We start from the raw sequence: 14,782 nt of genomic DNA, 5'->3' as shown, positions 1-14,782 counted from the left end.
TAAGAGGGTTTTTTTTACAAATACGTACGATATGTTTACTTTTTCGAACAGTCCAGCGACCTGCCCCACCCCCTCCCCCATCCTCCCCTCACGCCCCCTCCCCGATCAGCACTCGCTGATATGTTGAACCAAGACATACAGCTGTCTGGGATTGTATTGTCTGCACCACAAGAGCAGCAAATGCCTGAATTATGGGATCAGGAAATGGAGCCTGCGAATATACCCCCACAGCAGCACAGCGACAGCGTATCTAATATACAACAACTGCTCCCGACAGTGAGTTTCCACTATGTGCATCGTTAGCACCATTCATCAGACCGCTACAATGGCACACCTCGCCTATTAAAATGATATTATTCTCTGTAACTTCTTTGTGACAGATTTGTCTTGAGTGATCTTACGTCTCATTGCTGCTGAACGAATGTTTCGTAAGGCAGAAGCGACGATTTGTCTGTGTTGATTTCGGAGAATAACTGGAAATTTAATGGTTTCTTTGATTTTTTTCTGGTGGATCTATATTCTTTAATACTGTAATTGGTGGATAGGTCGTGGTAGTATGTGGCGTCTCATTAATTAGGGACAAATGTTACTGGCATACTCCAACTCCTTTCCCATCGAGTAGTTTTATTACTTATGTTAGATCATTTGAGTGTGATCTTCCAGATATTCGTTGTCTGAATTCTGAATGTTGTGGTATATTTTCCCAGCACCTGTGAGCTGTGAGTCATATGTATCTGCAATTTTGAAATCTTTGAAAGTAACTGTCAAAATAAATCTACAGTAGAATGATTTCAAGAAATGAAAGACAAGGCAAAAGTTATACACGTGGCTCACATATTGGTGCCACTGCTGATAAAATTAGGACAAGTCCACTAATAGAGGGGGAGATGAGGGCATGAGAGGAGGAAAGTACTATGTGTGCAAGTGCAACAAGAGCAGCAAAGATCCAGCAGCAAACATCCAGTGATTTATAACCAGTACCGAAACAGATTTGTGATGGGTCTCTCCACCTATTTATATGCCATACGTTACACAGTATTTACTTTCGTCAAGATCCCTATAGCAGTCACCCACTCTCTGCAATTCACTACTTGATACAAACTTCCTGAAAACCTATTTTAGTGTAAAAATTCATTGATTTCAATGCAAAACTGAAAAAAAGTCAAGTTGCATTTCCTCTTTACGTTAAACTTATGTCAAAAAAAAAGTCTGTGAAGTACAGCATTTCCCAGCTAAAACAGGTTGCTCAAATTCCATGTAAGACCATTTCTCAAACTTACATACCTAAAGACACAGATAGTATAAAAGATAGTCAGTTATAGTTTTAACTTTGTCCTCATAACCAAACCCTGTAGACCTTCTAATCACATACAAACAAATTCATGCAATATTTTTTTCGCACGCAATTGCTATTTCTCTTTGTATTGTAGCTGGTCATTCATTACATTTAATATGAGCAGTAGCTTAAGAATATAATACGGGTTGGTTGGCTGGTTGATTTGGGGGAAGGGACCAAAAAGCGAGGTCATCGGTCCCATCGGATTACGGAAAGATGGGGAAGGAAGTCGGCCGTGCCCTTTCAAAAGAACCATCCCGGTAATTGCCTGAAGTGATTTACGGAAATCACGGGAAACATAAATCGTGATGGCCAGACGCAGGCTTTGAATAGTCGTTCTCCCAAATGCGATTCCAGTGTGCTAAATACTGGACCACCTCGTTCGGTATAATGTTAGTAAGAACACTTGATCGCTTTATGCTTATAGGCTGGTCACTTGATCACTGCATCACTTCCGGTTAAGTCACTTAAATTTAGAACACGTAATGGCACTACCGATAAAATCGCATTATGTGTCTGATAGGTTCATGACGTTTTCGATTTGTGATAGATGCAGCCTTCAGCATTCACACTTACGTCAGAGCCTTTAGTGTTCTAACACATAAAACACGTAACAGTATATATAGAAATGTGTTGCAGTCCTACTACACTATTTTCAATCAGGTGCCAGAAGCAGTAGCAACTGTAAAATACCTATTATTATCCAGCCAGGCTGCACTACACTATTATTTACCATTTTCAGATATGATTCCGATTTTCAAGATACTTTTCCGTTGTATTTTACAATGTGTTAGGTGTTCGCTACAATAAATGTCATAGCTCTTTGTTACGAAAAAGTGAGCACAATCAAAATGATTGGTAATACCACACAACTGGAGCTTACCACAACTTACAAAGATACATGTGCACCAGATTTTTTTCTCTCCTAGTTGGGAACCACTTCTGGCCAACTCGTTAAGAACTGTTTGTAATAAAATAGTTTCACAACAGTCTAAGATGATTATCAAATTGTTATGTAATGATTTTCAAGAACATTATCAATTGCTAGGCAAGTTTTCTTGTTTTGCTGAATCGAATCAATGGATAGTGAAAATTATGTTTGAAGATGAACTGATTTGCCAACTCGTCCATCATTTCTGTAAAACATAAAGTTGACTGTATGGCGGAATTTTAATATAGTCGATGTAAGAAAAAGGTTTGTCCTACAGGACAACTTTGCTAGCATGCGGAATGTTAATAATAACTCATTACTGGAAATATTCTCAAGGTATTAGAGAGACATGTAAGAAAAAGATATAGGCATGATGCATGGTGTGTCTTCGAGTTGCAGTTCCTGTCGTGACTTCCCCAATTTTCTCCAATGAGCGCAGCAGTGCATGATAACGGCAGCTCTGCAGGTTACGCCCTACTGGCTACTATCCTTCACATGTCGACTGTTTTTGACAGTTGGTAGCTGGTGCAACAGAGAGCGCCCACGAGACCATTTCACTCATTGTCTCTAATATCACGCTCTGTCAGTTGTGTGAGATGCTTATGACTAGTGATGGCCTGCCTGGACAAAGAGAGACTTATTTTCGTTGTTGTCCATCCCATCTCAGATGCGTTTGCCAATGTGTCAAAAGCTGCCAAGAGCCCATTCTCCATCTCTCTCGCTCTGCAGTAGTATTATCTATCAGGTGAGTAGGACGTTTCTGCCTGTGTGACAGAGAGTGACCGTTTTTCACCTCATTCGCCCACCAGTAGCGTTACTAGCATTGTAGAAAGAAGACCGTGAACCTGGCTGTGCTGAGCAGACTGAGTGAAGGGCCTGCGTAAGGAAGCGGAGGATGGAAGATACTCTTTGTTTGTTTCAAATAAAGTGCATTCCTCTGCCATTCCTACCCACCGCTAGTGATGACGCTAACAGCACAACTGGGGGTAATTGTTTCAGTGCAGTTTACTTTTTTTTCTTTTTTTTTTACACAAAATACTAGTCTTTAGAAATTCTCCCAATTTCTACTATAATCTTACAGTGACTGACTCCTCTAAGGCATCCTATTATTGACATCATAGTTTTCAACCCACAAATGAAGTAATTTTTAGACTGGTGGTGGGAATTAGCAGTACAGGTCAGTTAAAGGGCCAGCTGGGGTGGCCGAGCGGTTCTAGGGGCTACAGTCTGGAACCGCGCGACCGCTACGGTCGCAGATTCGAATCCCACCTTGGACATGGATGTGTGTGATGTCCTTAGGTTAGTTAAGTTTAAGTAGTTCTAAGTTCTAGGGGACTGATGACCGCAGAAGTTAATTTGTAAGACGTCGTGGTCTCCTGACCTTCATTGCTTACATATTCCGCCCTCACAATCATATTCCGCACATCAAGACGCTTAATTCGAACCCGAACTCGATAAGATAAAGTCAATGTTGTATGAATTCATGTAAACGATATGCAAATAACAAGTGCACACCGGGGTTGAAATACTCGAGGCTGGCGTACACACATCCATTCCAGACACGACGGTCACAGGAGCTTTTAGTTCGAGAGAGGCAGGTCCCTTCAGAGGATGAGTCAACCTCGGCTGCCCATGGAGCAGACAGCGTGTGCCCGAGTGAAAAGGGGGAACGATCCCATGTTCGGCTTAAAAGCAAATTCCGCTACATTGTGTGGGAGTGTCCAACCTACGCATTCTTTACACATAGCACGCAGTTTCAGCGATTTTCACAGGGAGACAGCAAACGCCAAACGCCGATACTACAGATTTCCGTATTGGTCGCCTTAAACGAAACGTCATTCTCCTGTTTTAGAAGAGCAATGCTGTATGGTAGACGATATTTCTGACCCCTTGAGCTGAAGAAGTAATGGAAGAGACCGAAGGGTATACTCTTTCACATCTGGCGTGGAGAGGCGCCGTTCGGTTCTCGCTCTTGGAGCGAGGAACAAGTCTCTCCTCAGTACTTCACTGGGAGAGCACATCTGTCGAGTTTATTCGTTAAATAATGCACTGTGGTAGATCTCAAACATTAAAAGTCTCATATTTGTGAGTGCCTTTGATTTACAATATAGAAAAATGGGAGAAAATTCTTCAAAAATGTAACAAATCATCCGAACATTGTAAATAGCAATAGAAGCTTGGCAAATTATGGAATGGTTACAGAAAATGCTACTCTCTTTAACACACTATGAAATCAGACATTAATAATGCAGAGACATATTACTTATACTGAAATCTAGATTTGACACATAGCATGTGCTGTAAATTGGGGACATTCATTTATTTTCATTTTTTGTAATTTCAGCTAATTTTGTGTGTTATATGTACAAATATGCACGTAATTCGTTCACTGTGTCAGGGAGTGATGATGCACTACACATACTGTATACATGAGCACCACACATTCCTAATCGTTTGGCAAAAACTTCGTCTGACATGTTTTGATGGGTAAGCTTTGTAAGGTCATACCTTACATTTCCTAAATATCCACACCACCCAAGGTGCTTATCCACAGCACACTGGATGGCTGAACTAGTATACATCAAGTTTTTGAGAGCTGACTCTTCAAAGTGAGTGCAGTCCTTGCTATTCCATTGTCATATATTTTCACTGTTCTCAGGTAGTTGCCAACACAACCTGTGTGTTAATTGAATTTGAGTGCTGAATATTGCAAATATATCTGAAAAATTCTAATATAATACATGCCATTGAGAATGTGAAGCCGTTACATTCACACCACTATGTTGGGGATTTTCAATCATTATCAATGCGTTGACCCCAATATCTCGGGACAAACGTGGAATTAAATGTTTTCTACCAGCTACATTTTGATTTGCCTTATAGAGTATAGCATCACTTTAGTAGTTGAGATATGCCACGGTAGCAGTCTGACAAATGGTGCTGATTATGATGATAAGAAGAACTCTATGTCCGGGAACAGTTGTATATTAGATAGCCAGTTGCTGTGCAGCTGCTGGGGTGTATTCACCAGCTGCGTTTCCTGATCCTATAATTTACGTATTTGCTGCTGCTGTGGTGTAGAAAAAACAATTTTGTGTAGTTCCATGTTCTCGTCCCACATAGCAGGTAGTATGATTCTCACTCCATGCCATCATTGAGGGTATTTCACTGGTGGAAACAATAAAAAAATCATAGGTACTTGCAAAAAAACTCATGGAATATTAATAAATTAATAATAGTGAGAGAGACTGAGGGACAAATGATTACATTTAATGTGACATATCTCCTATTCTTTTATTCTAGCTGGAGGCAGTGGCCGACCTCTGATGATGCTTCATGATGACCACTATGATGTACAGATTTTGAATGACTAAAGTCATGCACTTGAGCTAGAGAGAGATGAGAGGGGGGGGGGTGTTAGGGAAGCTTGATTTTCCCATCATTTCTCTCTCTATTGACATAGTGAGAGAAAATGAGGAGGAGGGGGAGGCTTTTTCCCACCATTTGTAAGTCATCGAAATGGCCTAGTTTAATAGGAAGAGGGTTACCTTAAATTTGGGACCAGAACCAGTGGTTCGACGAGCACCTTTTCTCTGCCTTTTTGTCAAAAATCTTGCCTACAGTCGAGGGTGGTGGAAGGACCTCATTTCGACACATGATTGGCATCGGGTTACATCTTGATGTGTAATTTATCACACCCTGTTGCGTGAGAGATATAGGGTTACATCGTTACCTCGAGATTAGATCGTTACCAGAACTGGCCCAGCCACACTATTTCATGTCTTTCACGTATTATAAAAAGCGTAGGTGCCAGGTAATAACTAGTGTTTTAATTTTTGTACTGGTATTAAAAATCTGAAGTTGGGCTAATACAACCAAAACCGACAATAACAGTTTGTAAAAGGTAGTCTATTCATTTAATTGGCTTACAAAACAAGTGAAGCGTCGAGAAAGGGTGGAAGAACTATATGAAACATTACACATTAAGTGCGTATGCGATGCTATTTCGGTGTTTATTACCGAATCCGGTTTACACAGAACTTGGCTGCATCAGCCCACTTATCTGTATGACATTGCGTCCACTCTCGCCGGCATGCATTCATTGACTCATTTGGAAGGCTGTTATAAAACTATTGTATCCTCTCCTGAGGCAAGATGGGCCACAGCTGTTGTAACTGGTTCTTGGTATCCCGGATTCTGACACTAGGACGGAGTTGATGTCCGAGCTGGTCTCACACGTGTTCTCTCGGGTACAGATCCGGGGTTACTTGCTGGCCACTGGAGTACCTCAACATCATGCCTACAGTTCATAGAGACAAGGGCCATTTGTGGACCGGAACTGTTCTGCTGAAAACTGGCATCAAGATACTGTCACATAAGCGATAACCCATAAGGACGCAGCATGTCCTTAACACACAGCTGTGGCGTCACAGGTCCTCAGGCACTACCAGCCTTTGTCTGAAGTCATACCCAATGGCTCCTCATACCACGATATCAAGAGTAACACCGCTGTGTCTCTCCAAATGATTACTAGGATGGGACCTCTGAGCAGGTACCACCATACTCACCGACAATCGTCATCCAGAAAAGTGCAAAACTGCTATTCATCGTTGAACACAGTTCAGTGTGTTCATCATCATCCCACATTTCCTGGTAAAAGTAGTTGTTTACATTGTAATGTTAACGGAATCCTGCACAATTCCCTGGTCTGTCTGATTTCTGTGAACAAGGAGACTACCAGGAAAACAGGAATGTGGTAGTGAACAACGATAAGAGAGCTAAAATAAAGCGTGTAACATAGATAAGCTCTAATTTTAGAGTAAAGATATTTAACTAATTTACATGTCAAGTCACAAGGCCTGGAGGTAACAAAGATTTAAGTAACTCTTATTCATTTTATGAAGTGTCCTTATATGTGCCTAAGAGAGAGTTTACGTCTTCCTTGGGTAAAGAATAAGGTATTATGGGGCTCGAAGCTATGATTTATAACTATATAATGAATGATGACCTTGACCCCTGTGGAAGACTCTAAAAGTGTGTTAAACGTTATCGAACAAAATTTACAATGTGCTCCACTGCATTCTGTGCCAGTTGCTTCTGTGATGTGTAAACTAATGGAAAGCCTACAGAACACTTGCTATGATGTGCTTGACAGTGTTCTAGAATTTGTCTACTAGGCCAAGAATAATACGCAAAAGTTGATTGGTGAAGAAGTAAATCTTCTTCTCAATCGAGACCAAGAAAAAATCCTAAACTATGTTCTGCCTCTCTATAATTTTAATTATTTGTCTGCATACTATTCGGAAATTGTTAAGATGGACTGCAGCAAACACGATATAAATATAATATAATATATAATAATAAACATATTTTGCTCAATCTACAGCATTGTTCTCCACTATACTGTACAATTTAGATATTGCTTCATTATGATTGGTTCATACAAAGTTATTCCACAGGTCTTGAGAAAAAAACAGATGTATTAAAACGAATTAGGGAATTCCCTATTAAAGAAATTACGCGTTTCATTCCACTTAATGTGTTTTGTGTATCAAAAAGAAAACTGAAACTGGGAGAGAGCTAAGCCAAAAAATCAAAAACTGATTGATGTAGTTGGTAAAACCGTTGCGATAGAAGAAGGCTATAAACTGCTACTGTAGAAAGGAAAAGCCACTGGTTATGTTCAGACAATGCTCGAAAATTAATTTAAAAAGAATATATACGGAAATAATCTGGATATGAATGTTGTTGTTGTTGTTGTGGTCTTCAGTCCTGAGACTGGTTTGATGCAGCTCTCCATGCTACTCTATCCTGTGCAAGCTTCTTCATCTCCCAGTACCTACTGCAACCTACATCCTTCTGAATCTGCTTAGTGTATTCATCTCTTGGTCCCCCCTACGATTTTTACCCTCCACGCTGCCCTCCAATACTAAACTGGTGATCCCTTGATGCCTCAGAACATGTCCTACCAACCGATCCCTTCTTCTGGTCAAGTTGTGCCACAAACTTCTCTTCTCCCCAATCCTATTCAATACTTCCTCATTAGTTATGTGATCGACCCATCTAATCTTCAGCATTCTTCTGTAGCACCACATTTCGAAAGCTTCTATTCTCTTCTTGTCCAAACTATTCACCGTCCATGTTTCACTTCCATACATGGCTACACTCCATACAAATACTTTCAGAAATGCCTTCCTGACACTTAAATCTATACTCGATGTTAACAAATTTCTCTTCTTCAGAAACGCTTTCCTTGCCATTGCCGGTCTACATTTTATATCCTCTCTACTTCGACCATCATCAGTTATTTTGCTCCCCAAATAGCAAACCTCCTTTACTACTTGAAGTGTCTCATTTCCTAATCTAATACCCTCAACATCACCCGACTTAATTCGACTACATTCCATTATCCTCGTTTTGTTTTTGTTGATGTTCATCTTATATCCTCCCTTCAAGACACCATCCATTCCGTTCAACTGCTCTTCCAAGTCCTTTGCTGTCTCTGACAGAATTACAATGTCATCGGCGAACCTCAAAGTTTTTATTTCTTCTCCATGGATTTTAATACCTACTCCGAATTTTTCTTTTGTTTCCTTTACTGCTTGCTCAATATACAGATTGAATAACATCGGGGAGAGGCTACAACCCTGTCTTACTCCCTTCCCAACCACTGCTTCCCTTTCATGTCCCTCGACTCTTATAACTGCCATCTGGTTTCTGTACAAATTGTAAATAGCCTTTCGCTCCCTGTATTTTACCCCTGCCACCTCTAGAATTTGAAAGAGAGTATTCCAGTCAACATTGTCAAAAGCTTTCTCTAAGTCTACAAATGCTAGAAACGTACGTTTGCCTTTCCTTAATCTTTCTTCTAAGATAAGTCGTAAGGTCAGTAATGCCTCACGTGTTCCAGTATTTCTACGGAATCCAAACTGATCTTCCCCGAGGTCGGCTTCTACTAGTTTTTCCATTCGACTGTAAAGAATTCGTGTTAGTATTTTGCAGCTGTGGCTTATTAAACTGATTGTTCGGTAATTTTCACATCTGTCAACACCTGCTTTCTTTGGGATTGGAATTATTATATTCTTCTTGATGTCTGAGGGTATTTCGCCTGTTTCATACATCTTGCTCACCAGATGGTAGAGTTTTGTCAGGACTGGCTCTCCCAAGGCCGTCAGTAGTTCCAATGGAATGTTGTCTACTCCGGGGGCCTTGTTTCGACTCAGGTCTTTCAGTGCTCTGTCGAACTCTTCACGCAGTATCGTATCTCCCATTTCATCTTCATCTTCATCCTCTTCCATTTCCATAATATTGTCCTCAAGTGCATCGCCCTTGTATAGACCCTCTATATACTCCTTCCACCTTTCTGCTTTCCCTTCTTTGCTTAGAACTGGGTTTCCATCTGAGCTCTTGATGTTCATACAAGTGGTTCTCTTTTCTCCCAAGGTCTCTCTAATTTTCCTATAGGCAGTATCTATCTTACCCCTAGTGAGATACGCCTCTACATCCTTACATTTGTCCTCTAGCCGTCCCTGCTTAGCCATTTTGCACTTCCTGTCGACCTCATTTTTGAGACGTTTGTATTCCTTTTTGCCTGCTTCATTTACTGCATTTTTATGTTTTCTCCTTTCATCAATTAAATTCAATATTTCTTCTGTTACCCAAGGATTTCTACTAGCTCTCGTCTTTTTACCTACTTGATCCTGTGCTGCCTTCACTACTTCATCCCTCAAAGCTACCCATTCTTCTTCTACTGTATTTCTTTCCCCCATTCCTGTCAATTGTTCCCTTATGCTCTCCCTGAAACTCTGTACAACCTTGGGTTCTTTCAGTTTATCCAGGTCCCATCTCCTTAAATTCCCACCTTTTTGCAGTTTCTTCATTTTTAATCTACAGGTCATAATCAATAGATTGTGTTCAGAGTCCACATCTGCCCCTGGAAATGTCTTACAATTTATAACCTGGTTCCTAAATCTCTGTCTTACCATTATATAATCTATCTGATACCTTTTAGTGTCTCCAGGGTTCTTCTATGTATACAACCTTCTATCATGATTCTTGAATAGGGAATACAAAATGTCGGCGTTTATTGCAAACAGCGGTCACACATTGGTGTACTTACAGAAAATGATGGACTCTAAGGTGTTTACTACAGTCTAAGGTATAGAAAATCTGTTTATAAACCACCATTCCATTTGTGACTGCTTAAAAAAATGGTTATATGGTGGAGTGAACAATATACCTTGCAGCTGAAAATTAGTTTCATAGTTTAAAGCTGATGGAATAACTGCATTAAAATACCGTTCCCTTCTTAAAGTTGGAAACCCACAGTTCTATATGCAAATTCCACAAGAAAATGGAGGAACATTTGGTAACATACACCTAAGATGATATGAGATGCTTTAACAGTACTATAATTCAGGAAATAAAATACAAAATTAAAATTCTTGAATGCTATTCTTATCAAAATACTCACACTGGAGAAAGAATTAAATGATTTGGATGCACACTTAATTATAATTTAAAAAATTAAACTGAATACTGTTAAAGCTACATCAACTATAAATAAAGAGTTGTTTACTGTGTGTAATGCACATACCAATATTAACAAAGATTTTGTACATGAGGTTTTGTTTTCGTATTCATTACCCTACCAAAAAATTCTAAAATAGTCTTCTGTTTATGACTCAGCAGCCATCTTACTGATTTTATAAAGTGCTCTGACTGACAAACGTGTCATTACCAGATTGGAAGCTGTGATTTATAACTGCGTTGTTTGATCCTACCCAAACACTCCATGCCAAATGCGTTTATGTTGCGTAAACTATGGAAAGTTTCATTCACTGCATGCTGCTGAGTCAGAGGGATGGAAATAGTTCCCATAACCGTTACCTACCTTGCTACAACAGTTGCACCATATTAATCCATATATCACCATGTTACAGTAAAATTATTACAAATTGATTTATACACCACCATCACATAGCAAAACTGTAATAAATTACGCCATTCATCATCATGTTGCATCAAAATTGTAACAAAATGCTCTATACATCGTTTTGTTACAACTAAATTGTAACAAATCGCCCCATACATCAACACGTCACAGCAAAACTGTATTAAATTGCATCATGTTACAGCAAAATTGCAGCAAAATGCACCATATATCACTGTATGCTTTCTGCAGTTCCTGTCCTGCTGTCTTCATTGCACCATTCTTTAGATACATGTTAAGCGTAGTTATCACTTTCATGGCGTAGGATGGTCACAGTCTTCTTCAACGCCATCCTAAATTTAGTTATTCTTTCTACATCACGTTTAGCAGAAGAAGCTTCGCCTTGACCATTCATGTTGTCACGACACTTGCAGTACCACTATACGTCTGTAGTAGCTTTGCGACAGTTGTCTCCTATTTGCCCTTGTTCAAAGGCTGTTAATTTTGATATTAAGGCTTAGTGATACCGCTATAACAATGGTAGACATACTGACAACTACATGGCCAATTCCAAGTCCATGCCAGACAGGTAATGGGAAATTATGCTACAGAGAAGAGTCTGACAATAGTTAAATGTTTGTAATGCGCTGTGGTCTATTAATTAAATATTCCTTGACTAAAGACTTAAAATGTTTCGAACTGGATGGTTTTAGAATGCTCCAAACTCATTTCACGCACTGCACACATAGGGACAATAACATTTGCGTATTTCAGACCATGCTATAAGTTTTTTTCATTATGTAAAATTTAGCTGCTCAAGATTCCGTTCTGTTTATGTGTATGAGAACCGCTTTCACGTCTGTAATGGTAGTATATGATGACAGTTCACTGCTGAGGAGTGTATCATGTTTGGCCACATCATTCCAGAGGGAAGACGTTTCCGTTAGTCATGGAATAGGGCTTTGCCTTCCAACATCACACATCTCTCATCATTCTGGTGTTACGACCTCGAGGCTTACCGTGGTATGCACACCTCTCGATGGAAGGGGTTTCAGCGATCTGCAATGTACCAGTTAATAATCCGCATGTCTCAGCATTGCTTCATCAGGTGCTCTGATATGCATCCTCCATGACTAAAGAACATGTGAAGTACGTAATTTCTCTGTCACATTGCGCACACTTGCGACTACCTTGGATAGAAAAGGTAGGCATTTATTACATTTTATATAAGGAATCGCTTAAGACGGCAGTGCTGATCTGAACGCCAGATCTGTTTCTGCTAATAAGAATGACGAAAGGTGGCCAACATATCATTTACATCGATTCATTAGAATCACAGCGGTAGTGCACACTGCTGATGTTATAAAGTGGTATTAACCTACACTTTGACTAGACAGCATTGTAATCAGCCACACCAGCCTCCAAACTACCTCAGAACTGATGTGACTAAACAGACACACACAACTGCCATAGCTGGAACGTCACTTCTGTGGGAGTCAGTTGCAATTCTTTGACAGTGGGGCTGAATAATTTCCATAAAAGTGACGTATTTTTAAGGTGTGGACTGATATTTCAAAGAGCCAATAGCAGCTACTTATTTTACGTCCATAGCTGTGTACGTTCGGTGTGAAAACATAGCAATGGTCTATTACTCAAGTAGGAGGCTGGAGGCAGTGCTCATGCTTCACGCAATCTTCCAGTACTCAAGTCACGTGGGGCTGCATATGTAGCTGGATTGAGTGGGTGGTTGATTGGTTGGTAGGATGAATTGTTAATGGACTAAGCAGTGAGGTAATCAATCCTATATATGGCTGGGTGTAAATGACAGATACTTTCTTCGATGGTGCATCGAACGCTAAAGCGCAACAAACACTGTGTTTTATTTACTACGAAGTCAGACTTCAAAGCGTTTCCAGAAGCCAAAGAACAAGCCTTATATCTGAGCTCCAATACTTACAGTCTTTGGTTTCTTGAGAGCAAATAAAGCTGTATTAAATTTCAGATTATTGGCGCTTGTCGAATTTATGTTGATTCCTATAGAGGAGATGTATGACCTCCAAAATTGTCATATTCAAGCACTATGTGTTCTCATTGTTTCGAAAATAAGTAATGTTAAACAGGTACTTAGTTTTATGCATCTCATCAGAACTCCTAAAAAAATGTGGAACCACTTGCAGATTTCTGCCAGTCACGATGGATGATCAAAAGTCCACTGCTACTTGGAGTCGGATCAGTTCATTGTTCATATAAATGCACCCTCCATACCCTTCAATCAGCTGTAAATAAAATCACGCACTCTTTCCACTTTACTGTATGCATGCATTTGTTAACCAACTTGGTGCTGCAATTTTAGTGGCCTGCAGTGTACCTGAATGCTGTGACACGTTTATTACTCAGTTTATTACTTTATTTTCACAAGGGTCCAACAACATCACATCTTCTCAGCCTGAGTAAGTGCTCCTTACTTATTATCCAATTGCCAGTGTTAGACGAAACATCATGGAATCTAATCGCGATTAATGACACTAGGAAGGGTCAAATTTATTATTTGTCTGTACTTTCAGTTCATTTGTATGTAATCTCTGGGGAACCTGTAGGGTGGATGTTAACTTTCCAACGCCATGTTCTGTTCAGTTTTCCACTGTGCGGTAAAATTGGGTACATCATGTGTGGACAAGGCGGGCTAATCCGGTTTTGCCCCGTGCTTTAAGGAAAGAAAGAGAACCACAAGGCAAACTAGCGCAAGGCGCCTAGAACCGCTAGACCACCGCGGCCGGCAAGATAACGCACCTCAAGCTAGTATCCTCCAGATAAAGTTCCTCAGTCTTGAAACTTCCTCAGTCTTCTACAACCAAAAAATTTTCAGAACCACAAGATGAATTGGTAGCTGTTCCTGGGACTTCCGAAATGACACCAGGCGGTTTGGTTGAGGTTACTGGAACTTCTGGTGCGCCGTTCGGTCCCCCACGTAGTTGGGAACATTGCCAATTTACGAAATCGGAAGACTATCTGAGGGTGGCGACAGTCTGGCCATAAAAGATGTATCGTCGCTGCGTCCACCCCATCAGTTTGAGCTTCGATACGGACCATCAGCTGCAGTCAACATCGTGTCACGAACGCGTCTTACTACAAGCATTTACCGCCATAAACTAGTAGCCTTTTACTGTACATTACTTTGAACAGAACACAGCAATGTCGTTCGAATACGCATGCCGTAAACGAAAGGAGCTAAGATCAGGGTTTATCGACCTGTAGACATGCAGGTCGTTAGAAATGGAGCACAAGCTCTCACTGATGCAGGAAATCAACCATGCCCTTTGAAAGCAGCCATCCTGGCATTTGCCTGGAGCGATTTAGAGAAATCACGGGAAACCTAAGTATAGATCGCTAGAGGCGGATTTGAACCGTTGTCCTCTCGACTGTGAGTCCAGAGTGTTAACCAATGCGCCACCATGCTCGCAACGCACGCCATTTAGCTGACTTGGTGGGCATGAGCTATAACTGCAAACCAACTACTCCAGCCGTCTGGAAAGACTCACCGAAATCTCCCCCTTTGCCACTTTGGTTCGCTTCACATGGTTCA

Source organism: Schistocerca cancellata, chromosome 4 (assembly GCF_023864275.1).
Source record: "Schistocerca cancellata isolate TAMUIC-IGC-003103 chromosome 4, iqSchCanc2.1, whole genome shotgun sequence".
Taxonomy (NCBI): domain Eukaryota; kingdom Metazoa; phylum Arthropoda; class Insecta; order Orthoptera; family Acrididae; genus Schistocerca; species Schistocerca cancellata.
Note: the sequence above shows the minus strand (reverse complement) of the source record.